Raw genomic sequence first — 27,089 nt, forward strand, 5'->3', positions numbered from 1 at the left:
CATGAAACGGTGAGTTGTAGCCCACCATCTGAGTGTCATATAAAAGCTTATTTGGGTACAGAGAAAAGAAAAAAAAAATAGGGACACAGTGAGAAAAAAGATAGAAATGTCATGTTTAATCTCGTGGTTTATTTTGTCATTAAAGTAGAACATCATAAACTTCATCTTTAAATCGTTTAATTTACTAGTTTCTCAAATAACATCGTAACTAAAGTAGCACGTTAAATCCTTTGTTTTGTATTTGATCTTCTATGTGCTCTATGTGGGTGAATCACTACATGCTTCCGGGCTTTCTCTTCCTCCGACAGGACACAGAATCCATTACATTCGTAATATTACAGCTCTCTGAATAATTAAAATACTGAGATGTATACTTGATATCATTTTCATGATGATAGGAGTTAAAGCATGTTATTAAACATGGGAACACGGTGGCGCAGTGATTGTTCATGCCTCGCGCAGGATGCTTGCTGCGCTGTGCGTGACCTTCGATGAAATAATTTATTGCAGCAGTACTGTCTCTCTCAAACGTACTAACCCCCAATTCCTGTCCTTACTTTTCTTTCTCCCAAGTACCCAATCACTACACAATCAGCTCTGTAATAGACGTTAAGCCATCGGTAAGCTTAGAACGCCGATTCTTCAAAACTTTTAAGGAACATTGAAATATATTCGTAATACTGTACATGTTAAATAATTCTATCCATCCAGTGTTGCACCATTCCCAGCAAGAAGACAGCGCGAGGCAGGAATAATCCGTAAATGGAGCGCCAGCTCCTTACTAGCGATGCGACACCGTGTCCTCACATGTTTATTTATTAACAATATAGATTATTTAAATTAAGTTAAAGTTTTATCTCTATAATATAATAAACATGTTTTGCTGCATTTCATCTTAAAAATAATATTGTTATCATATGTAAATACACGTTTTATAAAGTGACTCAGGTTGTGCAATATGATAACTGTAGTGCAAGTTTACAGTGAGGTAATTGTACTTATAAGTACAAACAGTTCTACAAGGAGCACTTGATGGACTGATTGAGTGTGTTTATACTTCTTGGGATGAATCTGTTTCTGAACCGCAAGGAAAAGCTCTGAAGCGTTTGCCATATGAGAGCAGTTCAAATAGGCAGCATGGCTGAGGCAGCGTGTACTTGATGCTGTATACCAATAATTCTCTTTCCAATCAGCTGCTGTAGAGCTGCGATTCCACACTCAGATACATTGATATAAATACTCCGAGTGGTGCAGTGAGAGTAATATGGAAAAAGATGATCCGCTGTGGTAACCCTTAACGGGAGCAGCTGAAAGAAGAAGAAGAAGGTGCAGTGAGAGTAACAGCGCTAAAGCAGCTATGGTATTTAGAATAGTTTGACCATTCTGTGGACCATTATATTTTACAGGTTAATTACAATCAGATGCATTAAACTAATAAACAATATGTGGTTAATTTCAGTGTATTTATAAAGCCGCATCAAGGATGTGGATCTAAAAAAGAAAGGGAAACCACACTGGAACAGTAGAACTGCTTTGACGCTGGGTGCCACCAGTCTGCAAAACAGAGCGGAGAACTTGCATACCCCAGGGTATGAGCTACCGTGGAAATGTGTGTGGCTTTACGTTTTTATACATCGTGATTTGAACGTGGAAATGTTCGTATGCAACATTTTAGTGCGTACGCACCGTTTAGACATGAGGCCCCAGGAGAGTTGAGAGAGGAGTAGGACAATGCTCGTCTTGGAGGAGTGGAAAAAGAAGAATTATATTGGGTTTTGCAAAAGAAGAAACCTTTAAATGTATGGTCTGTGAATAAAAACTTGTATTTTGAACCCATGACTGTGGTCTTGGAATTGTGTCAGTGTTTGAGGCTCAGTGGCACTCCCTGTTGGTCACAGAAGGTAAATCGAAAAGTAAGGGCAAATTGAAAGTTACGAGGTAACTGCAATGGATAGAAGCTGATGCATTACAACATGTTCGTGATGGCTTATGGGTAGTTTGAACTAATTGGAGCCAAGGTGAAATGCCCAGCTGCAGGATTGCACCATTGTTGAACATTGTTCTGTATTGAGACACCTTAGGGTAGAGGGAGTGAAACCTGCTGAATTTAATGAAGGATGTTGGCCTGTGTAGAACAGTAAGCTGTTTGGGAATCCATCTTGCACAAACTTTACGGTACCCTAATTCATCAAGCACTATGACGTGTGCAGATCCATAGCTGATATCCAAATGTGCACAAACAGTGCATAATGTAATCTGTCAGTCTTGATGAAGGCATCGATGTGGGCTTGGTGTGATAAAGATGGTCGAACAGAATATGCTTTGTGGGTTGCACTTGTCCAACCCTCTTTAAAACTTTCTACCCATTCATAAACATTTTATTGAGACATGCTGCTTTCACCTCTGCACTGAGCCAGCATCCTTCTGCATATTACCCTCACACAACACTGAATCACGGTGGATTAAATTTGGATTTTTTACACTGACCAATAGAAAGACTCTTTAATGTGTCACAGACGGCCGGGGTCTTTGTTCATCCGGGACACCTTTGCACAGAGAGGACCGGGGGTGCAAGCATGGGCAGAACAGTACTTCCTTCGGGACGCTAGATGACAGCCCCCATGGGTTGCAGCAGTGCCTCGGACTCCCGCAGGGCTTCATGGGAGTTAAGAGTTATCTACAGCCCTGTTGGGATCCGGGGGTGCCGCCAGGGGGTGCTGCAACAGCTGCTGAACCCTCTTGGGTGGGTTTTCCGTCACACCCGGTACTGATACCAATAGGTCAACGAGCACCTGAAGCACTTCCGGGGGCATTATAAAAGGAGCCAGCAGTCATTACTCCAGGAGCCAGAGGAGGGAGACAAAGCTTGCCGGAGAGGAGTGAAAGAGAAAGAATAAGAAAGAAAGAGAAAGTAAAGTATTGTTATTGTGTTTAGTGCTTGGACTGTGTTTTGGGCTCGTGGGGACAGGGAAGACGTTCCACATGAATAAAGAAAAATAAAAAGCTTTCGTTTTTATAAGTGTGCCTCCCGTGTCTGTCTGTGTCAGGTTAAGCACTGGTATAGCGCCATCTACTGTGACAAATCATCTCTGCAAAGTGGTCTAAATGAATTTCAAATATAAGGCACAAAACAATTGATTGCACAAGTATTCACCTCCTTCAGGTAAGTATTTAGTAGGTGCACAGTGTTGAGTCTGCATGCACAGGTCTCTATCACACCTGGGCACTGTAGTTTTTCCCCATTATTCACTGCTCAAGTTCTGTCACGTTGCATGAGGATCGTGAGGGAACACCCTTTTTCAAGTCCAGTCACAAATTCTCAAGTGACTAATGTAAGATGCTAGGGGACGCTGTTGCCCCTTTCATCCCAACAGACAGACACACTGCACACAGGGTAAAATCACCAAGAAGATATTTACAGGTAGTCCCCAGGTTACGGACATCCGACCTACGACCTACAACGCATGCGCCTCAGTATCTGTTGCTCCATCATCTTCGGCCTGCAGACACTGCAAGCGGTGGCTGGACAGAGGCTGGAGGGGGACGATTTCGCTGCTCGCACAGTGTAGTTTCCCTCGGGTGGCTCCTGGCGGCAAGCGGTTTCACTGCCCGCCCACCACACACGACTGCCCCATTCGTTCTAGATGCGCGGCTGGTAATGCTGCAAGCGGTGATCCGGTTGTGGCTGAATGGGGTGGCGGGGGGTAGCATTGTAGTGAGCCTCGGATAGCTGTGTGTTGAATGGGGGAGGTGGTGTTGCGTATGCTGCAGGCAGCATACTGTAGTGGAGGTGACTGTGAGGTGGGCTGATGATGAACTGCCCCTTGCTGCCCCCATTCATTCTCAATAACAAGCCTGCTTGTACTGTTACGCACATAGCAGAAGTTGTCTCTTGTCAGTATAGGGTGGTCCAGATCGTCTTGATGACTTTGATTTATGCAGGGACGATTCCAGTTCGGCACGAAGACGATTCTTCATGTCGTCAGTTCACACACTTCTCGATGGTCTGGGATTTTTCGGGTGATTTTCTATGTAATAAACTGAATAAGTTATAGCGAAATGAAAATTGCATAATTAGATCTGGACCACCCTATACATCAGACTTGTTGACGACTGGTGCCTGCCTACTGTGATAGCGTGTACAGTGCTGTGTAGAAGAGCTCATCTTAACCTTTTGTCTTCACCCTTCAACAATGTCTCTGAAACACAAATCTGATGCAAGTGCTGGTGATATTATAGTAAAGAAGAGAAAAAACATCACCATTGAAAATAAAGTAGAAATAATAAAAAGGTCAGTAAGAGGTGACACTCCATCATTCATTGGCAGAGCACTTGATTACAGTCGGTCAACAATAGCATTTGTTAAAATAATATACCTGTTCCGACTTGCATACAAATTCAACTTAAGTACAAACCTACAGTCCCTATCTCGTTCGTAACCCGGAGACTGCCTGTAATTGGTTTTCTTCTTTTAGTAGTGCCCTGAATCACCTCCACCACCATACACAGACAAAGCAATAATAACAATAATAATCACAATAATGCACACAAATCTCTCTTCCATTCCTCCCAGTAAGCTCTGTCCTACTACCTCCGAACTCCGGCTCGCTTGCTGGGTCTCCAGCAGTCCTTTATATAGTCCTTGACCCAGAAGTGCTGGCAAGTCACGTGAACAGAAGAGGAGAAGGGTCAGATGGTGAACTTTCTTTTTCAGCCCAGAAGTACTTCGGGGCTTCCCTCTCCGTGACTCGACAGTACTTCCGGGCTATGGAAAGATAAGAGTCCCCAGGTTCCCTGGCAGTGTCTTCTGGCGGCACTCACGGTATCCAAATCCCATGGTGCCCTGCGGGAATCTGGGGCACCTCTATGTTGCAGGGAACTTGCCATCTGGCGTCTTGGGGGAGGCAGTGTCCCACAGTAGCTGCCTTCCCCCATCCCTTTCTTCTTTGGGAGTCCCAGCCGGGTTGAGCAGCCGGCCGTCCGCCACACCAGGTTACGTTTATGCACAGTCTCTTTTGGATTCTGCGTCACCCAGCTGCTGCACTTCTGATATCAAAACAGACTATCTATGGCATTTTTCACCTGGTCGCTTCAAGATGTGCCCAGACTAACGGTAAACTATGTAAGTGGCATTATTCAAACTTCGTGCCAAACGTTAGGAGCTAAAAAGGAGAAGGGCTTCAAACTACTGTATATACAGTAGTTCAAGCTACATCCACAATTATGAAGGTAAGATCCGGACGTATTAAAAACTTGTGTCTACTATGAACTTACATGGGACAAATATGTGATTACATTAGGCTTCTTTGAAAAACAATTTTAATAATCATTAAACTTTATTCAGGGACAGGTGAATATGCATGTAAGCTTGACGTCTAATAACAGGAGTCTGCAGGACATCTTACCTTGTAAAAAAGCAAATGTCTCTGTCTGAGCCATTAAAATGGTGAATGCCAAACCACTGCTTCATTCTACAGGACTGTGTTTCCTCAGCTCGAGGATCTCCTCTCTATAAGTCATGTTTTCATCAAGTGCTGGGTCAACAACTGTTGGACTCGCAGCCAAAGCGTAGCCGTAGTCCTCTAGAATTTTCTCATCCTCTACCTCACCCAGTGTGTCATCTCCGTTGGTTGCTTTCTCCTCTTCCAAACCCCTTATCTTGAAAGTGGAATTGAGAAATCGCACAACTCAAATAATGCAGGGACTGCTCCTTTCTTCAACAGTCTCAGACTCAGGCTCACAAAATCCTTTTTTTTAAAATGCCACGTACAAACTCTGGTATTGGGACTAACCGTAAAGCTCTCTCTCAACAATCCATTTAAATTGGGTTCCTACATCGAAGGGAAATGTATTAAAACTAAGTACCTTGTTGTACTTGCTGGAAGCTCGACGTAAAGTTACACAACAATGTTCAGCTTTAGAGCTCTCTGTATGCTGAAACTTAAACTTCTTTTTCTTGGACATTCTCGCCACTAAACAAAAAAACACAACTGCTGTACAGACAATGCAAGTGACTGAGCTGGCTGAGATTTCACCGGAAGTACGTCAGCACTACCGGTGCATATGGCCTATTGAGATCTGACTCTGATTTAGCCAACCTGGGACATGAATATTGTTGTTTTTAAACCATACCGATGTAGCTTTAACTTAATGTTTGGGATTATTGTCTACCTCGGGGGTGTTGAACTCTGGGCCTGGAGGGCCGCAGTGGCTGCAGGTTTTCATTCTGACCATTTTCCTAATCAGTGACCTATTTTCACTGCTAATTAACTTCTTTTCCCTTAATTTTCGTAGCCCTGTTTTTAAGGATTCAGTCCTTTGAATTGATTCTTTCCTTCATTAAATGACAGCCAAACAGAAATGAGATGTGAAACGAGCCAACAGATGACCAGCTAAACTGGGATTTCAAACTCCAACCAATTTCATTCCAACCAATCTCTTAATGAGGTGCTGATTCTTGCTGTTAATTAAACATGTTATTTAATTCTATGGCTTGTTGCTGCTCTCATTCTGCCACAGCAGACATTTCCAAAACTGTCAATTTTTCTGTTTTTCCCAAGAACAGAATCAAGATGTTTTGGTGACCTGAGCAGATCAACCTTAGTGAGGCCTTCACCTTTCTTTATTTTCAGATATTGTGTGATGGGCACAGGTGAGCTGGTCATGTGGCGGCTTGTTTTGTGTCTTATTGTTTGGCTGCTCATTAAGGAAAAAGAGACAACTAAGGAGCCCGAGTCAAGTTAATTAAAATTAAGGCAAAAGAAGTTAATTAGCAACACAAATTGGTCCCTAATGAAAAAGATGGTTAGAATAAAAACCTGCAGCCACTCCGGTCCTCCAAGACTGGAGTTTGATGCCTTTGGTCTAGCTGGAAAACAAATCTCTCAATGCGCAGGTTTCTTGTAGACTGCATCATGATTTCCTCGGGGATTTCCCTTTATTTTGTCTTCCCCCCTCCCCTTGGCCCACTGCATGTCTCTCAGATTCACACAAATAAATCAGTACCGCAAGCAAACTATAATACATAGTGCAATGAGAGATATCGCAAAATCAATCGGAATGTTCAAGCAAATTACAGAAAAACTAGCTGTGTAAGCCCGTGCCGTAAAAAGCCCGGAGTCCTACAAACTATTGAAATCGTCACAAAAAAATTGAAATGTGGAGATGTCAGGTAATTGAAAGGAACCACTCTGGCCATTTCTTTCCTAGGAGGTTTCATTTTGCCAACAAGCTTGCATCGCTTGTGTATTAGCAATGGGAGGAAAATTACAAGGGCTACCATTTTGCTGATGTGCTTGCCACGCTTCTGTAGTAGCGGATAAGCGAGTGACTCTTTCTTCATAAGTTTTATTTTGCTGATGTGCTTGCCTCGCTTGTGTATTAGTGGCTAAGCAACTGTCTTTCTTCAGATGTTTTGTTTTGCCGATGTCCTTGCCACGTTTCTGTAATAGCGGATAAGCAAGTGACTCTCTCTTTGGATGTTTTGTTTTGCCAACGTGCTGGCCTCGCTTGCGTATCTTCGGAGGTGGAGCCCTTAACCCGACTCCCCCTCTCACTTCTGGGCCAGACAGACACACACACTTCCATGTGTAGAAGTTTATATATAAGAAACCCGATCTAAATCCGTTTAGTAGTTCTCTCATGAAAAGCGGACAGACAGATAGATGTTGGATTATATGTATATATGCAATGCAGCGTTCAAATATGATTGTTTAGTTTGATCAAAAGCAAAAAAAAATACCACACCATAGGCTTTCTCTTTAGCACTCAGTCAACAGTAGTTTTCTACACACTATCTCCAACCTCATCCGCAGTAGCTCGTACCTCCTTCATAGTTAACATAGGCCTTATGGTGGTCTCTTTCACTAGACTTCTTGCATGATCACTCAGTTTTTGTGGATGGTCTGTTCCAAGGTAGATTTACAGTTGTGCTGTACTCTTTCCATTTTTCAATGACTGATTTAACCGGACTCTGAGGGACGTTCATTGCTTTAGAGATTTTCCTGTCTCCATCTCCTGCCTTGTATTTTTCAGTCACTGTTTCACAGTTACTTAGAGTGTTCTTTTTGTCTCTTTAGGTTAGGCCATGACATTTACTTCACCACAAGACAGACCTTCCAGTCAATTGAACAGAAGTGCTAACTAACAACTGTGCCCATGTGCCACCTTAATCATAATTTCATTCTTGGTTAATTGTTTGTTGTTGAAACTGATTGCAATCTACTCCTCGAAACACATAATGTGAGAGTATCAGCAGCAAGTCATAATTAAAGCATGATCAGATATTTTTCAGAAGTTTTATGACCCTTTTCCTTTTGTGTGCACCAATGGATTTTATTGTCCCCTCGTGTGAATTACACTGTACCCAGAAGAGCCCCTTATCAGGCTCTCAGTCTGTTAAAAGATGAAGTAGTGATAACACGGTGGTGCGATGTCATATTGCGTAGCCCTGAAGCTTTGTTTATGTTCATTGGCTGCACTAGACTCATGTGCAGATGTTTTCATAGGAAAAAAAAATCGTCACCATGCAGGAAGTTTAAACGCATGTTCAGGAAGTTTGGAGAAGTTTTGAAAGGCAGCAATGAAATTTCTTTTCCTCTTGCATTGTGATTGCAGTGATGCCATTTGGTAACCTGCACAGATTGTTTTTTTTTAATTATTATTACTCAGGCTGTTGTTATTTTGTTTCCTTAACTGTGTAAAACGAACTTCCAAAAAAGGTAGGACACATTTTTGTGTTATTTACTTGAAAAGTAGGACAATTTCTGTGATTTAAATGTAAAACTGATTAAAAGTGGCAAAGGCCTTAAAAGCAGAGTTTCTTAATCATTTATGAAGCAACTTTATTTCCTGCCAATGTGTTTTATTTTTAAAAGCAGAAGAGGCGCGTGCCAAAGGCTCTGACCATACATTAGTAAGTCTGTTAGAGATGAGTAGATATGGAGGTGCATGAAAAGCACGTTTTTAAGATGAGTGTTCGCCATCTGAAATGTGAACTGTAGATGTGTCAATGAAATGATCATTGAGTGCTCGGTCATCAGTTTCTTCTGATTTCTGAAGAGTGAGTGGGAGAGCTGCTTTATTTTCAGGAAACATAAATCCTTTTTAGTTTTAAATTAAAGCACAGTTGACTAATATTGCTTCAATATGAATCTAGTTTGATGGAAATGGTGGAAGTGCCAGCTGTCAGCTTACAAGCTGATTTACAGCAGTTGCAATATGCTTAAGTTTAAAATGAAATCCAATATCGTATCATTATTTTTTGAAAGGTTTAGAAAGTACTTATTTCTTCTCTAAAAATGTTTGACTAAAACAATGTACAGCATGTAGTGGATGGCATGCAGGGTCTGGAGTCTCTACCAGGATGGACTCTTTTACTAAATAAGCAGATTGTTCCCTGGCTTAGCCAGGAAGGTGGCAGAAGATGCCAGTGTAGCAATGACATCCCAAAAGGGGTTGGACCAAGGAGCAATACTCAGCTGGGTGGCCAGTGTGATGGAAGAATGGAGAAGACAACCTGCCAGGGCTACATGCTTCCCCGACATGCTAGGTGGCAGCATCTCTGGGCAACACTACCTATGTGGTCACCTGCAAGGCATGCTGGGAACTATAGTCCCATGGGGCAACCTTGTTGGGTACTGTCTGGTAGTTGAGTCATGGCAACTGGACTTCTTTCTTGTTAGGTAGATACATTTCACTGCTCATTCAAGCAGCTTCTTCAGTCTGAGGAATGTTGTTAGAGACCACAATTTTATCCTCCAGGTTAGTTTCACTTCACACCTGCCCTGAAAAGCTCATTGAGTAAAACAAAGGAAGGGGGAGGTGTGGGTAGATGTAACCGTCACACTTTATAATAGCCCCTCCTACCCCCATAGAGTGTGGTGCACCTGGTGGAGGTGTGAATGGGGCCTTCCACTTCAAACCCACTAACACACTGAGACAGAGACTCGTCCACCCCAAAGACTGGATACCGAAACAGAAGAAGAACAATGTAATATATGCCGTTCAATGCAGAGAAGAGTGTCCTGAACTGTACATTGGAGAGTCCAAACAGTCACTACACAGCAGGATGGCCCAGCACAGAAGGAGTAACACCTCAGGGCCGGAATCAGCTGTGTACCTCCATTTGAAGGACAAAGGACACTCATTTGAAGACATTAATGTCCAGATATTGGATAGAGAAGACAAGTGGTTTGAGAGAGGGGTGAGGGAAGCTTTGCATGTGCAAATCAACAACCCCTCACTCAACAGAGGTGGAGGCCTTAGGCATAAGCTGTCTTCAGTTTATCATGCTGCCCTTTCATCCATCCCCAGGAAAATCAGGCCCAATTCATACCTCCACCAGGTGGACCACTCTTAATGACCCACTCTATGGGGGTAGGAGGGGCTGTTATAAGGTGTGACGGTTACATCAACGAGCCTTTCAGGGCAGGTGTGAAGTGAAACTAACCTGGAAGATAAAATTGTGGTCTCTAACAACATTCCTCAGACTGAAGAAGCTGCTTGGATGAGCAGTGAAATGTATCTACCTAACAAGAAAGTCCAGTTGCCATGGCTCAACTACCAGATAACTTCACCTGGATGACTGAGAATCTTCACAGACTTGTTGAGTACTGTAGGAATTAATGATCGCTACTTTGTGGGGCTTCCACGTGACCCCGATGTGCTTCCCATAAGCCATGCCCTAGCACTGGAAAAACCCCTGGGTCTAAGATAAAACAATCCGCTCAACCTCATCCAGGAGAGTTGGAGTCAGGTGAAGAGGACAAAGGTGGCCTGGGGGGATGGAGTCCAGGAGAAGAAAGAAAGAAAGAAAGAAAGAAAGAAAGAAAGAAAGAAAGAATTGTGATTGTGTTTAACCAGAAGTCTGTTTTGAGGTATTTACTGTAATAAAACCTTTTCTTTAGAACCGGGACTTATGCCTATGAAGTTGTGCCTGGAGTTTGGGATGCTGCAACGCCCACTAGTGGTCACAAGATAAGAACTATTAGACACTTTACAGCTAATGGAAAAAAGGAAGAACGAATGAGTGGGGCGTCTTAAATCAAGTTTCTTCTATTGCTTGGATCTCACTTTGCTGTCATACATGCAGTATTTTGAGTAGTTGACGCAGATTCTGTTATTTGAGCCACTTACTAATTCATCTAAATCAAAACATTTGTTTTAGTGTTTAAGGCTGCCATGCTTTGTAATCCTGAGGCATCTGATAATTGTGGAGGTACAAGTTATCAGCAGATGCACTGACACAGAAATAGCAATGCGTCACATACAGCTTGTACAGTATTTTATATATAGAACCCTTTACGGAACAGATCAAGGCTAGATTAATAACAGCAGCATAACGTCATTTTACAGAACCCGAATTTCATGTTTGTTCACTCGCAACTGAACAGAGATCAACTTTCAAATAGCAAATCACGCCCACATGTCCACTGTATGGTTATACAGAATGTAAATTAGGCAGTGAAATAACATTTCACTAATTTCGAATCAATCTATTACTTCACAATCACTGCATCACTGCTTCAAAGCATTTTTCCAAAGAGTCTAAGTTTAGAACAAGTGCAGTTTGTTTGTCTCCGTCTGTCTTCATATGAAAGTCATCAATTTTATGATGAAAAATGAAAGCAAGTTTTCTAATATGAAAATGAAAAGAGGGCTTCAGCTGGCAATCAAGGCCATTCTCAAATTAGTCACCATCATTTAAGTTGTGTGCTTTTTGAGAATACTGACAGACCAATTAAGACCATCACACGTCACTGCTCAATAAAACTCTAACCCTTTTCTTTCTTCCATCCATCCCTCTATCACTAGATGTCTTTAAAGCTCTCTTTGTGGCATTGGACGCAAGGAAGGACGCAAACCAGGACAAGGCAATGCATTATATAATTTAATATAGCAACCTTTATTTTCAATATAGCTTTTTTATTATTATACCACAAGTGTGCACCTGGTCACTTCCAGCATGTTCGTCATATGCCTGTGCGTGTTTGTTTGTTTTTTCGCCAGTTTTCTTCATACATATTAAACACAAACATGATGGTATGCAGCACAACTGGTTTAGTCAAAGCTGGCTGAACTACTGCAACTCCATGCTGGCAGGCGTACTGCCATGTGTCACCACGTCACAGCAGATGATTTAAAATGCAAAGGCAAATCTGGTATTCAACTAGCCGAGGCAGGCACATGTCACTCCTCTCTTCAGATGACTACGCTGGCATACTGTAGTGGCACATATTAGGTTTAGATCTTTGATGCTTGCACACAGGGTAGCCAGTGGGTCTACACTTATATATGGAGACACTTGTGAGGTCTTAGGCTCCTTCTTGACCACTCAGATCTGTTGATGAATGATGCGTCAATCTGGACTCTTTTCACATGTAGCTCCTGCCTGAAGGAATGAGATGCCCATCTAATATTTAAACTCTGACTCCCTCAATGTATTCAAGAAATGAATTCCTGTCTAACTATTAGCTGTTAGGTTTTGTAAATCTGGGAATTGTAACTAGCTTACGTTGTTTTGAGCTCTTCACTTATTGAAATCAATTTTGTACCCTTGTCCTGTAACACTTGTTCTCAAATTGTCTCCCTGTCTAATGTTATCTCAATTATGTTGACCTGTATTGTAAGTTGCTTTGGGTAAAAGCATCTGCTAAGCAAATAAATGTAAATGTAAATATATAGCAGGTTAACTGCAATCCATAATTTAACTCTGTGTGGGTACGTGTGAGTGGGCACTGTGGTGGTATCATGTCCTTTGTGGGGCTGCTTTCTACCTTGCGTCCAATGCTGTCAGGTCCTTGTGATTGTGAACAGCACTGAACATATTCAGTAATGAAGGGATGGATGGCTATAATCTCTTGCAGAACTGCTTGTTGAACTCATTTTAAAGTAACTGTCTCGATCCACTGTACTAACTCCTTTCACATTTTTAAAAACTTCAATCATGTCTCCTCTTAATCTCTGTGTACTTAAAACTGAAAAGGTTTAGCTCTTTTAATCTTTCCTCACAGCTCATACCCCACAGTCCTAATCACTCTTCCCTGGACCTTTGCTAGCCCTGATGTGTCTTTTTTGTAGCCTGGAGACCAAAACTGTACACAGTACTCCAGAGGAGGCCTCACCAGTTCATCATATAACTTAAGCATATCCTCCCTGGACTTGTACTCCACACATCATGCCATATATATAACCTAACATTCTGTTAGCCTTCTTAATAGCTTCTGTACCCTTTTCTACGTATTGATAGTGATAGTTATTTTAGAGATCCAGCTTAAATTTCTAATTTCAGATGCTATTTTAATACTGGACAGTTTTCAAATTTTATAATCAGATGGCGTGGAAAAGGCAGGACCGGGACTGGAAATGAGTGAATGAGTAATGGTAAAAAAGCAAGCACATTACAATTAAAACTAAAATATGTAATCCAGTCATTCAAATACTGGCTGAATGTGTCCATGTTACTGCTTAGGGAGATAAGTTATATCACCCTGATTAATGTTTGTTAACTCAGGAGCAGAAATGATTCACTCTGTACTAATATTGTTATGAATGAATCATTCTGACCCTAGAATGCTGTTGATGTAATCAAGTGGGATATCAGAACGAACAAACTTCAATTAGCATGTTGGATTTGTGGACACAACTAGCTGAACTTACTCTATTTAAAGGTCATTTCCTTTAAATGTAAATCTGCAATACAACCGAGTAGATCGGACCACATCTTACTCCCACCTACAAGGCTGTGATTGACAGCAGAAGCTGTCTTATTCAAGCCAGAAGTATTTATGTGTTATTGTTTGTACCAACTGTTGTTTGTTTGTTTATATACATATTGTATATTACATAGACATTGTCTTGCACCTGGTAGAAGACACTGAGTCCAAAGGCTTCAAGAAAACCAGCTTTATTTCACTCAAAACAGGAACAGTCAGGGTATTTATACAAATGGGAGCTACCCCTTCAATGCACATAGACACAGCAAACAGGCAGTGATATGCCAGGTGTGTGGCCGGTTTAGAATATTCCCCATTTCAACCATCGGGTGACAGACGTGATCCATGAGGAGGCTGTGAAGTTGCAGTTGCCTTGACCACGTTTCCACGGGCAGCACCATTGGAGGGAGGGTGGAGATCAGCCTGACTACAGACAGACACAGGACACACAGAAGTCCCAAAAACACACACATTTTAATTTTCTTCTTTGTTTTTACAGCACCACACAATGCACAAAACCCCAACAGTGCTCACAGTCCTTCTTTTCTCCTCTACCGCCTCCACTCCTCTCCCGCAAGCTCTGTCCTCTGCCTCTGGACTCCGGCTCCTCGAATGGAGGCGGCCCCTTTTATAGTTCACCTGGATGTGCTCCAGGTGCTCTCCGGTGACCTTCCTGCAGCACTTCCTCGTGTGGCGGAAGTGCTGCATGGGCACCATGAAGCACTCCGGGTGTACCTGGTTCCTGCTCCCACAACACTTCTTGGTGTGGCGGAAGTGCTGCAGTCCAGGGCTCCGTAACCATCTGAGCACCCCTTGCCAGTGGCCCAAGGCCCCAACAGGGTTGAGCTTCTAAGCTCCAATCCCGTGGCCCCAATACAAACCAAGGCAGCTGCCTGCTCATGTCCCAGGGGAGGTATTGTCCCTCTCCCAGTCCTTCCATCCTCCTGGAGTCCTGGCCATTCACCACACACACACACACATATATATATATATATATATATATATATATATATATATAGGCTACGCCTAAATAGTAGTGAAACAGAGCAAACGTTAAAAATCAATAGACGTTGGCACTGTATCTGATCGTGTTTAGCTCTGACAGGAGAACGTCCCCCGCGTGGGAAGAAAAGCACGTGGCTGTGATATCTCCGACAATCAGCAGCTACCCTCTAAAACACATGTAGCTCTGATCTCACAATCAAAAATATGAAACGTTACTCCTTAACAGTCTGTAGATGATACTGTCTGTTGAACAAACAGGAATTGCTAGCTAAGTACAGGCAAGGTACGCTCCAACACGTTTCGAGAGGTAGACCAAAAAGAACTAAAAAAAGGAATAAACCTGGCAAAATACAGATTCAAATAGCGTATTGAGGAGTATTTTGATAACAATGACCCACAGAACATGTGGAGAGGCTTAAAGATCATAATGGATTATAAGCGTAGCGATCAGCAGGTCAGCTATGACCCTAGTTTCCCTGACATCTTGAACAGTTTCATTGCACGCTTTGATGCATCTAGCAATAGGGAGACTGTACATCTCCCTTGGCTGGAGGAGCAGCATCAGCCTCTAGTCCTGCAACCACACCAAGTGAGGTCCACCCAGAGGAGGATCAACACCAACAGAGCTGCAGGACTGGATAAGGCGTCGGGTAAGACACTGAAAATATGTGCTGATCAATTGGCAGGAGTCTCCCTGTCTGCCTCAAATCTTCCAGTATTGTGCCAGTGCCTAAAAAATCAGTGGCCACCTGCCTTAATCATTACCGCCCTGTGGCTATGACCCAACCAATAAAGAAGTGCTTTGAGAGAATCCTCCTAATGTATATCAAAGATGCCAACCCTGCTGGATTTGACAACCATCAGTTCGCCTACAGGAGGAACAGATCTACAGAGGATGCCGTCTCAATAGTACTTCACACAGCCCTGACTCATCTGCAGTGCCTTAACACTTATGTTAGGATGCTATTCGTCGATTTTAGTTCAGTGTTTAACAGCTTAATCCCGGACAAGTTGGTACAAAACTTCATAATCTGGGTCTGTCCACATCGTTGTGTCTCTGGATCAGAAACTTTCTCACCATCAGGCCTCAGGTGGTTAGAATTGGAGATCGTACATCAGCCACACTGGTTTTGAACACAGGCACGCCACAGGGTTGTGTGCTCAGCCCAGCACTCTTCACGTTATTTACGCACGATTGCTCTGCCATCCATGCCACAAATATGGTTGTGAAGTTTGCAGATGATACGACCGTGCTGGGTCTCATATCAGACAATGATGAGACTCACTACAGAGAGGAGATACAACACCTAGCACTATGGTGCTCAGCCAACGACCTCATCTTGAACACCAGCAAGACCAAAGAGATCATTGTGGACTATAGGAGGTCCAGAAGAACAGAACATGCTCCTATATTCATACATAAGAAGGCTATAATGTGTGTGGACAATATCAAGTTCATGGGTATCTACATCAAATCGGATCTGACCTGGTCTTTGAACACATCTCACCTGGTAAAGAAGGCCCAACAAAGACTTCTTCCTTAGGAAGATGACGTGCTGGATTCTCCTGTTGGCTGCTCACAAACTTCTACAGATCCACTATAGAAAGCATTCTCTGTCACAGTATGACAGTGTGGTATGGCAGCTGCACAGCACAGGACAGGAAGGACTTGGCACGGGTGGTATGAACAGCACAGGGGATTGTGGGAAGTCCTCTCGTAGACCTGGACTCTGTATATGCTGGAAGGGTGCAGAAGAGGGCCAAATGTATAGCTGCAGATCTCACCCATCTGGGAAATGGACTGTTTGTACCACTGCCTTTGGGAAAGCGGTACAGAAACATAAAAACACATACCAGCAGACTGAGAAACAGCTTTTTCCCCAGAGCCGTGAAGTCCATCTGCCCCTGCTGATACACACACATACATCTACCCCTAACCTGCTCCCTGTAAACATGCACACACACTTTCCCTTGTAATCAAACACACACTCGTATTCCTCCCCTGCAGACCCACGCACACAGATCACTGGTCTGTGCAGGCGTACTACCTCAGGAAAAGTCTGGACTTGATGATGTTTTACTGCTGCTGTCTTTTATACTTATTATGTTTATTTTATTATTTATAGTGTATTGTGTATTTTAAGTATTCTGCCTTGAAGCCGAGTCCTACCAACAAAAAATTTCGTTAGGTGTATACATAATGACATTAAAGAATTCTACAGTTAAGTCCATAATTATTTGGACATAGACAGCTTTTTTCTAATTTTGGTTCTGTACATTACCACAATGAATTTTAAATGAAACAACTCAAGATGCAGTTGAAGTGCAGACTTTCAGCTTTAATTCAGTGGGGTGAACAAAACGATTGCATAAAAATGTGAGGCAACTAAAGAATTTTTTTAACACAATCCCTTCATTTCAGGGACTCAAAAGTAATTGGACAAATTAATAACTGGAAATAAAATGTTCATTTCTAATACTTGGTTGAAAACCCTTTGCTGGCAATGACAGCCTGAAGTCTTGAACTCATTGACATCACCAGATTCTGGGTTTCCTCCTTTTTAATGCTCTGCCAGGCCTTTACTGCAGTGGCTTTCAGTTCCTGTTTGTTTGTGGGCCATTCTGTTCGAAGTTTAGTCCTCAACAAGTGAAATGCATGCTCAATTGGGTTAAGATCAGGTGACTGACTTGGCCATTCAAGGATTTTCCACTTCTTTGCTTTAATAAACTCCTGGGTTGCTTTGGCTATATGTTTTGGGTCATTGTCCATCTGTATCATGAAACTCCACCCAATCAATTTGACTGCATTTAGCTGGATTTGAGCAGACAGTATGTCTCTGAACACCTCAGAAATCATTCGGCTGCTTCTGTCCTGTGTCACATCATCAATAAACACTAGTGTCCCAGTGCCACTGGCAGCCATACACGCCCAAGCCATCACACTGCCTCCACAGTGTTTTACAGATGATTTGGTATGCTTTGGATAATCAGCTGTTCCACGCCTTCTCCATACCTTTTTCTTGCCATCATTCTGGTAGAGGTTGATCTTGGTTTCATCTGTCCAAAGAATGTTTTTCCAGAACTGTGGTGGCTTTTTTAGATGTTCTTTAGCAAAGTCCAATCTAGCCTTTGTATTCTTGAGGCTTATGAGTGGCTTGCACCTTGAAGTGCACCCTCTGTATTTACTTTCATGCAGTCTTCTCTTTGTGGTAGACTTGGATATCGATACGCCTACCCCCTGGAGAGTGTTGTTCACTTGGTTGGCTGTTGTGAAGGGGTTTCTCTTCACCATGGAAATGATTCTGAGATCATCCACCACTGTTGTCTTCTGTGGACGACCAGGTCTTTTTGCGTTGCTGAGTTCACCAGTGCTTGCTTTCTTTCTCAGGATGTACCAAACTGTAGATTTTGCCACTCGTAATATTGTAGCAATTTCTCGGATAGTTTTTTTCTGTTTTCACAGCTTAAGGATGGCTTCTTTCACCTGGATGGAGAGCTCCTTTGACCGCATGTTGTCTGTTCACAGCAAAATCTTCCACATGCAAGCACCACACCTCAAATCAACTCCAGGCTTTTTATCTGCTTAATTGATAATGACATAACGACGCACTTGCCCACACCTGCCCATGAAATAGCCTTGAGTCAATTGTCCAATTACTTTTGAGCCCCTGAAATGAATGGATTGTGTTAAAAAAAATGCTTTAGTTGCCTCACATTTTTGTGCAATCGTTTTGTTCACCCCACTGAATTAAAGCTGAAAGTCTGCACTTCAACTGCATCCGAGTTGTTTCATTTAAAATTCATTGTGGTAATGTACAGAACCAAAATTAGAAAAAAGTTGTTTCTGTCCAAATATTTATGGACGTAACTGTATCTATCTATCTCCGTCTATACACCATCCCAGCCTTGCTGTCAGGTAAGGGGATGGGGCACACACACACACCCACACACACACATTCAGTGCATTCAAGGTTTTTGCAAATTTATTAAAAATAAAAAAAACTGAGAAATCCCATGTACACAAGTATTCACAGCCTTTGCTCAATACTTTGTCGATGCACCTTTGGCAGCAAATACAGCCTCAAGTCTTTTTGAATATGATGCGACAAGCTTGGCACACCTATCCTTGGCCAGTTTCGCCCATTCCTCTTTGCAGCACCTCTCAAGCTCCATCAGGTTGGATGGGAAGCGTCGGTGCACAGCCATTTTAAGATCTCTCCTGAGATGTTCAATCGGATTCAAGTCTGGGCTCTAGCTGGGCCACTCAAGGACATTCACAGGGTTGTCCTGAAGCCACTCCTTTGATATCTTGGCTGTGTGCTTAGGGTCGTTGTCCTGCTGAAAGATGAACTGTCGCCCCAGTCTGAAGTCAAGAGCGCTCTGGAGCAGGTTTCCATCCAGGATGTCTCTGTACATTGCTGCAGTCATCTTTCCTTTTATCCTGACTAGTCTCCCAGTCCCTGCCGCTGAAAAACTTCCCCACAGCATGATGCTGCCACCACCATGCTTCACTGTAGGGATGATACTGGCCTGGTGATGAGCGGTGCCTGGTTTCCTCCAAACGTTACGCCTGGCATTCACACCAAAGAGTTCCATCTTTGTCTCATCAGACCAGAGAATTTTCTTTCTCATGGTCTGAGAGTCCTTCAGGTGCCTTTTGGCAAACTCCAGGCGGGCTGCCATGTGCCTTTTACTAAGGAGTGGCTTCCATCTGGCCACTCTATCATACAGGCCTGATTGGTGGATTGCTGCAGAGATGGTTGTCCTTCTGGAAGGTTCTCCTCTCTCCACAGAGGACCTCTGGAGCTCTGACAGAGTGACCATCAGGTTCTTGGCCACCTCCCTGACTAAGGCCCTTCTCCCCCAATCGCTCAGTTTAGATGGCCGGCCAGCTCTAGGAAGAGTCCTGGTGGTTTCGAACTTCTTCCACTTACGGATGATGGAGGCCACTGTGCTCATTGGGACCTTCAAAGCAGCAGAAATTTTTCTGTAACCTTCCCCAGATTTGTACCTCGAGACAATCCTGTCTCGGAGGTCTACAGACAATTCCTTTGACTTCATGCTTGGTTTGTGCTCTGACATGAACTGTCAACTGTGGACCTTATATAGACAGGTGTGCGCCCTTCCAAATCATGTCCAACCAACTGAATTTACCACAGGTGGACTCCAATTAAGCTGCAGAAACATCTCAAGGATGATCAGGGGAAACAGGATGCACCTGAGCTCAATTTTGAGCTTCATGGCAAAGGCTGTGAATACTTATGTACACGTGCTTTCTCAGTTTTTTTATTTTTAATAAATTTGCAAATATCTCAAGTAAACATTTTTCACGTTGTCATTATGGGGTGTTGTGTGTAGAATTCTGAGGAAAAAAATGAATTTAATCCATTTTGGAATAAGGCTGTAACATAACAAAATGTGGAAAAACTGATGCACTGTGAATACTTTCCGGATGCACTGTATATATATATATATATATATATATATATATATATATATATATATATATATATATATATATATATATATATTTATATATATATATATATATATATATATATATATATATATATATATATATATATATACATACACACACACATACATACATACATACATGGATACATTGATTTTGTGTTAGACTGTGATAATTAATTGTTTCCCTAAGTCTTTTGAGCAGTATATATGTATATTTTTTTCCTTTTTTCTTGAGTTTCTGTAGTTTTACCATCCCCTCGCTTACAACTGAAGACTATCTATCTATAGCACCGGGTTATAAAGCAAGTTTTAGGAGCTTGTAGGAATATGGTACTTTTGTTTCAAGAACCTTTCAACGTTCATATCTTTAGCAATCCCTCACCTCTTTTTGAAACATATTAGTAGATGTAACTATTTTCAGCTTCATTTAAGACTGATTGCTCTTCATATCTTAAGCTTTTAGAGGTGGATTGGGAGGGTCTAGAAAAGTTAAAGTTTTAATCAATGTCTATTCTGGGATAGCCTGAAAATGATGCGGTTGATCTAGGGGCTAATAAAAAATGTAATACTACATTTTTATTTATATAATCTTCTACCTTACAATTTTCTGAACCTGCATATTCCAGTAATGATTCTTGGTGTACTTCTTTTGTTATTATCCATCTGTTGTCACAGACAATATGGATTGGCCTACATCCCAGCCAGGGTGAATTGTTCCTTACCTCATCAGAAAGTTCCCATGGATAGTGGGTTTACATATTCCTGGTCAAGATATTACAATGGAAGGACAGAAGGAGACTGCCTCCTGGGGTTATGTCACACACTAACATGACATGGGTGGCAACATCCCTCTGGTGGATCTCCCATGTACATATCCGTTGGGCAGCACTGGAGTTGTAGGTGATCCAGCTGGGTTTCTTAGGGGCTGCCAGGATTGCTACAGGGAGGAGAGTTCCTTGTTTCAAGAAGTGCTTCCTGGGTCCAGCATAAAGGAAGCCGTTTCACCGCACCCAGGCAAACTGGAGTCAGTAGAGGAGTAGGACAACAATCCTCTGGGAAAAAGTAGAGGGGAAAGAAAAGAAAAGAATGGAAGTGAATTGTATTGATGGAAGTGAATTGTATTGTGGAAGGAAGAAACTAATTGTAAAGGTATTGGCTTTAATAAAGAGGGTATTTGAACCCAGGACTTTGTTGACTGTGTAATTGTGTGTAGGTGTCAGAGACACATCCCTCAGTGGACACACTATTTATTAATCCAGGAAAACAATTCATGTTCTTGGGGATTCAGTGCCTAGCCAAGTAGCACTAGATACATTGTGACCAGTCCATTGCAGGATCCACTTACTCACATACACTCACACATAGAGTCACTGAACTGATATAGAGTTGCTAATTAGCTCAACACACATGTCTTTGGCATGCTGGATGTGGTGTCTGAGCATAGAACCCCAGAATGCAAATGTTCTATTTGTGATTGGTCTGAAAAAGTGGGATGGGAATTTTGATTTGTGAACAAGGCATGCTGGGTGCTGATGGTGGGATTGAAATAAAAAGCTGTTGTTTGTTGTTACCTAAAAGGTCTGCTGCTCATTATTTTGGCATTAAAAGCCCTCACGAACCACCACCTTTTCGGTGAGTATGTAAAAGACAGAACACTGGAGAAAGTCAGTGCAGACTTGACACAGAAAGTGACCAGGCTGAGATTCAAACCTGAGACACTGAAGTTCTAAGGCTGCATTGTTAACCACCACACCACCACATTAAACAAAATGTAGGCATCTTGAAGAGTTTATTGGGAGAATAAAGTCAACTTGATTCTCCCAATCAATCCTTTGTTGGAATTTAATGATAGAGGAAAATTGCACCAGAAAATGTCTTCATCTTTGTTTTAAGTTGATTATACCAAGGCATTTTCCAGCATGAAGAATCAAAAACCCAGTTAAAACTCAACTGACAGGAGAAAGAATCAATACGCAGTAGTTTTTGTTATGGGTGAGTAGGCCCTTTCAGAGAAGGATTTGGCAACAAAGTTTTCTTCTTTGTTTCTTTGCTTGTCTACTCTGCATACATATGCTGTAGACTATGCAGAGACTGCAGGTGAACTAAATACCAGACACATGCATTTTTTTAGTTTCCAGTCCTGGATTCATTTGCCAAGATGCTCTAAAGCCAACAGAGGGCAGCCCGCCAAAAAGATCTTGACAAACACATGGTTAGAAAATTCTGAAAGTCATATATTGTTCCTCTATTTGTTTCCTGCACAAATGAGTCATTCACATTCGTGTTTACTTAGAATGACTTCAGGTTATAAGTCTGAGTCATGCAATATCTTCTGAAGTCCTCAAGCAAATAGCATAAGGGATTATTTATTCTGCATAGCAGTAATGGAAATATGTGATCCTACTGAAAGTTATAAAAAGGTGATTTATTAATAAGCATTTCCATTGTATTATTTGGAATGGAGGACTCTAAAATAAGTAGATGTACCAACATTGATGGCAAGCAGGAAAGATACATCTTGTAGTGCCTACTTAGAAAGATGGAGCTCTGGGAATCTGCTTGAATAAGATTAAGGCCAATCAGCAAAAGTGGATAGGACTATCTTCACTTATGTCCTTTAAAGATGTTTCCCATCCTCATCAGACTCACCCTTTATCATACCAAAAGTGGATATTGTTAAAGTGAAATGGAGCACTGAAAGAAGGAAAAGAGAAGTAAAAACTGGGAGATGAAGGTCAGACAAGGGACAGAAAGGGAGCCCAAACCAAAAAAAAGAGCACAGAAAGAATCAATCAATCAACAAAACTAGATAGATAGATAGATAGATAGATAGATAGATAGATAGATAGATAGATAGATAGATAGATAGATAGATAGATAGATAGATACTTTATTAATCCCAAGGGGAAATTCACATACTCCAGCAGCAGCATACTGATACAAAAAAAAAATAAAGAGTAATAAAAATGTAGGTAAAACAGACAATAACTTTGAATAATGTTAATGTTTACCCCCGGGTGGAATTGAAGAGTCGCATAGTTTGGGGGAGGAACGATCTCCTCAGTCTGTAAGTGGAGCAGGACAGTGACAGGAGTCTGTCGCTGAAGCTGCTCCTCTGTCTGGAGATGACACTGTTTAGTGGATGCAGTGGATTCTCCATAATTGATAGGAGCCTGCTGAGTGCCCGTCGCTCTGCCACAGATGTCAAACTGTCCAGCTCCATGCCTACAATAGAGCCTGCCTTCCTCACCAGTTTATCCAGGTGTGAGGCGTCCTTCTTCTTTATGCTGCCTCCCCAGCACACCACTGCGTAGAAGAGGGCATTTGCCACAACCGTCTGATAGAACATCTGCAGCATCTTATTGCAGATGTTGAAGGACGCCAGTCTTCTAAGGAAGTATAGCCTATATACATGAAAACAAAACAAAACATATGCGAAAGAAAACAGAGGAGAAAGGTACTAACATTATATTTTTCTTGGAAGTACTTTTTAGCTATCTCTAACATGAAAGAGAGACAGAAAGTAAAGATAGCAATTTCATCTTTAACAAGGATAAGTGAAAAACCACATTGTTATCTTAAATAAAGAGTGCACTATTACATCACACACTACAATGTCACCCAAATATGTGACTGGCAATATATGCCATTACCATAAACAGTATGGCTTTGGCCATTAGAAATTGGCACTAATGGAAAACCAAGGTGTAAAATATTGTTACAGTCAGTGGCACTTTTGACAGGAACATTCTGGTAAGGCCATATCAGAATTTTCCGACAGACAGACAGACAGACAGACAGACAGACAGCACTTTATTTGTCCCCAGAGGAAAATTTGTTTTTTTACAGATGCTCAGTAAATATAGAAATATTATTATATAAAGATAAAAACAAATATACATCAGAAAGACAAGAAAGAAAGAAAACTAAAAATTACACCTATAGCCCAAGGTATACAGAGTGAAGAAGAAAAAAGACACTTGTAGTGCTTCAGTGTTACTCGCATCCATATCAGAAACACAGTCCTTCAGTCTCACAACTGCAGACTGCTCGATCAATAGTCAATTATCCAGAACAATCAAAAGCAGCAGCACTTTCTGGAGGCTTAGGGAAAGATTGAACAGGTAAGAAAGAACAACAAAACATTGGTCAACAGAGGCTTTAAGAACTCGAGGATTAACTCTAATGGGTTCCATGACTTTTCCTTTTGTAACTTCCTTTGTTATCTCCTCACTTGGCTATCAGTTATTGACAGTCCATACTGATGGTCAAAGTTGGACTCATCACTGCCCATATGAGTTGAAGTGGTTGTACTTGTTGATTCAGTAGGGATCATGTGGGTTGTCTGGCCATTAAATGAAGGTGGTGGTAATTGAAGGATGAAAAATCTATTAAAAAAATCTGTTCAGGACATTAGTTATGTCCAGATTCCCTTGTAATGCATTAGTCCTGGTATTGCTTGAGTTGAGTTATTAGGTCTAGTCCATTCCAAACATCCTTCATGTTATTCTGAGGGAGTTTGTTTTCTGTTGTATCTCTGTAAGTATCTTCCTTCCACTCAACATTTTCTTTAGCCCTCTCTGTATGCTCTTTGGAGCCTCTTTGTCACCAGATTTGAATGTTATTGTCTTCTAATTCAGAAGCCTTTTAGCTCCTTAGTAATCCAGAGCTTGTTGTTTGGAAAGAGAGAGAGAGAGAGAGAGAGAGAGAGAGAGAGAGAGAGAGAGAGAGAGAGAGAGAGGTTAGAAGCATGCACTGATACAGTGCATTGCCACACCCACCATACAATGAACCACCTCAGGATTCCAAATTAGGACCCAAGCACAGCCGTGCAATGTCTAACACTAGTTTTGAAACAGAATTTAATATACAGTAATCCCTCGCTATATCGCACTTCGCCTTTTGCGGCTTCACTCTATCGCGGATTTTATATGTCAGCATATTTAAATATATATCGCAGATTTTTTGCTGGTTCGCGGATTTCTGCGGACAATGGGTCTTTTAATTTCTGGTACATGCTTCCTCAGTTGGTTTGCCCAGTTGATTTCATACAAGGGACGCTATTGGCAGATGGCTGAGAAGCTACCCAACTTACTTTTCTCTCTCTCTCTCTTGCGCTGACTTTCTCTGATCCTGACGTAGGGGCATTGAGCAGGGGGGCTGTTCGCACACCTAGACGATACGGACGCTCATCAAAAAATGCTGAAAGATTATCTTCACTTTGCTCCCTTCTGTGCAGGTGCTTTGCATACTTAAAAGCACGAAGGGCACGTATTGATTTTTGGTTGTTTGTTTTTATCTGTCTCTCTCTTTCTCTGCTCCTGACGGAGGAGGTGTGAGCTGCCACCTTCAACTGCTTTGTGCCGCGGTGCTTCGCATACTTAAAAGCCAAACAACCCTATTGATTTGTTTGCTTTTCTCTATCTCTCTGACATTATCTGCTCCTGATGCGCACTCCTTTGAAGAGGAAGATATGTTTGCATTCTTTTAATTGTGAGACGGAACTGTCATCTCTGTCTTGTCATGGAGCACAGTTTAAACTTTTGAAAAAGAGACAAATGTTTGTTTGCAGTGTTTGAATAAAGTTCCTGTCTCTCTACAACTTCCTGTGTTTCTGTGCAAATCTGTGACCCAAGCATGACAATATAAAAATAACCATATAAACATATGGTTTCTACTTCGCGGATTTTCACCTTTCACGGGGGGGTCTGGAACGCAACCCACGCGATGGAGGAGGGATTACTGTAATCTGTGATGCAGTGGCGGAGTCCCTCAGTGTCATTTGCATGGAACCTCCATATTATTTTCCAGTCTGTCATTTGGAAACAGTCATTGAGAACCATTTCATCCTCCAGTCTCCACTTCTTAAGTACCCTGGAGGTAACAGGTTGCCATCTAATAACACGTTTGTAGATGGGCATAAGATGGATCAGACTGAGGTCAAATGCGTCCAAAGGTACCACAGGTTTACATTTAAAGGCATCTATAATATTTGAATGAAGCAAATCCAGCTTACTGTTTCTTGAAGTTGAACATGACACATACTGATGGAAGTTTGTCATTGTTCCTTCAAAAGTCACATGGTTGAAGTCACCACATATTATAACCACAGTGTCAGAATGATTCATCATTGGAGTGTTGGTAACAGAGTGAATAATTTCTGTTTGAGTCCCCATTTCAGAGGTAGGAATATGAACATTAATCAGGATGATGTAATTCATCTCCCTGGGCAAATAACCTAGACGAATTCCAACAGTTAGAATTTCGATGTTTGAATTACACATTTTAGTTTTAACTGTAATACACTCCATTTTACACCATTCATCATTCACACAGATGACAAGAACCCCTCCTGTCTTTTTTCCATACTGTTGTGGGTTTCCATCTGCTCAAATATGATCAAACATGCCCAGTATTAAAATTGTGTCAGGTATATTGGATTTCAATAAGCTCTTTGCAACACGTAAAAGTCATAGAACCTGTACACATCGTTACCTGTTATAAGAGCAGATGATTTATCCATCTTATTTAAGAGTGATTGAACATTTCCCATTAAACCAGAACTAAGCTAGCCTACAGATTCCCCTTGCTCTCCCTTTGACTTCTTCTAAGTTTGCAGCTTGAGACAAGCCAACTGAAAGGTTTGTGATGACAGTAGCAATATCATTGTAAATGTTCAATCCATTTATCCAATTTCTAGTGGCTACTATTAGTGACAAGACAGCAGCCAGATCAAAGCTAATTTTAACAAAAATCAAAACTAGTAACTAGTAAAATAAGTTTGAAAACAAAAAGAAAAGCAGAGAGAATGTGGAGCTTCGAGAAAAGGTTGCATAGCCCCTCAAAGTATGTGTGCAGACTACTTTAATATAAGCATTAATTTATCAAACT

At 41.7% G+C, this 27,089-nt stretch overlaps 1 protein-coding gene across 4 annotated transcripts in view; it reads left to right on the plus strand.

The window, feature by feature from the left end:
- Window positions 1-7,831: 7,831 nt before the first annotated feature.
- chst6 (carbohydrate sulfotransferase 6) overlaps window positions 7,832-27,089 on the plus strand; it is a 173,435-nt gene continuing 154,177 nt past the window's right edge. For 2 of the 4 annotated variants that reach the window (XM_051932009.1, XM_028809872.2), the window contains exon 1: window positions 8,546-8,720. The gene's annotated coding sequence lies outside the window, so the exon portion shown is untranslated. Of the gene's footprint in view, window positions 8,721-27,089 lie in introns of all 4 variants that reach the window. The other 2 variants (XR_007935856.1, XR_007935855.1) reach the window with 2 other exon arrangements.

Source organism: Erpetoichthys calabaricus, chromosome 9 (genome assembly GCF_900747795.2).
Source record: "Erpetoichthys calabaricus chromosome 9, fErpCal1.3, whole genome shotgun sequence".
NCBI lineage: Eukaryota > Metazoa > Chordata > Cladistia > Polypteriformes > Polypteridae > Erpetoichthys > Erpetoichthys calabaricus.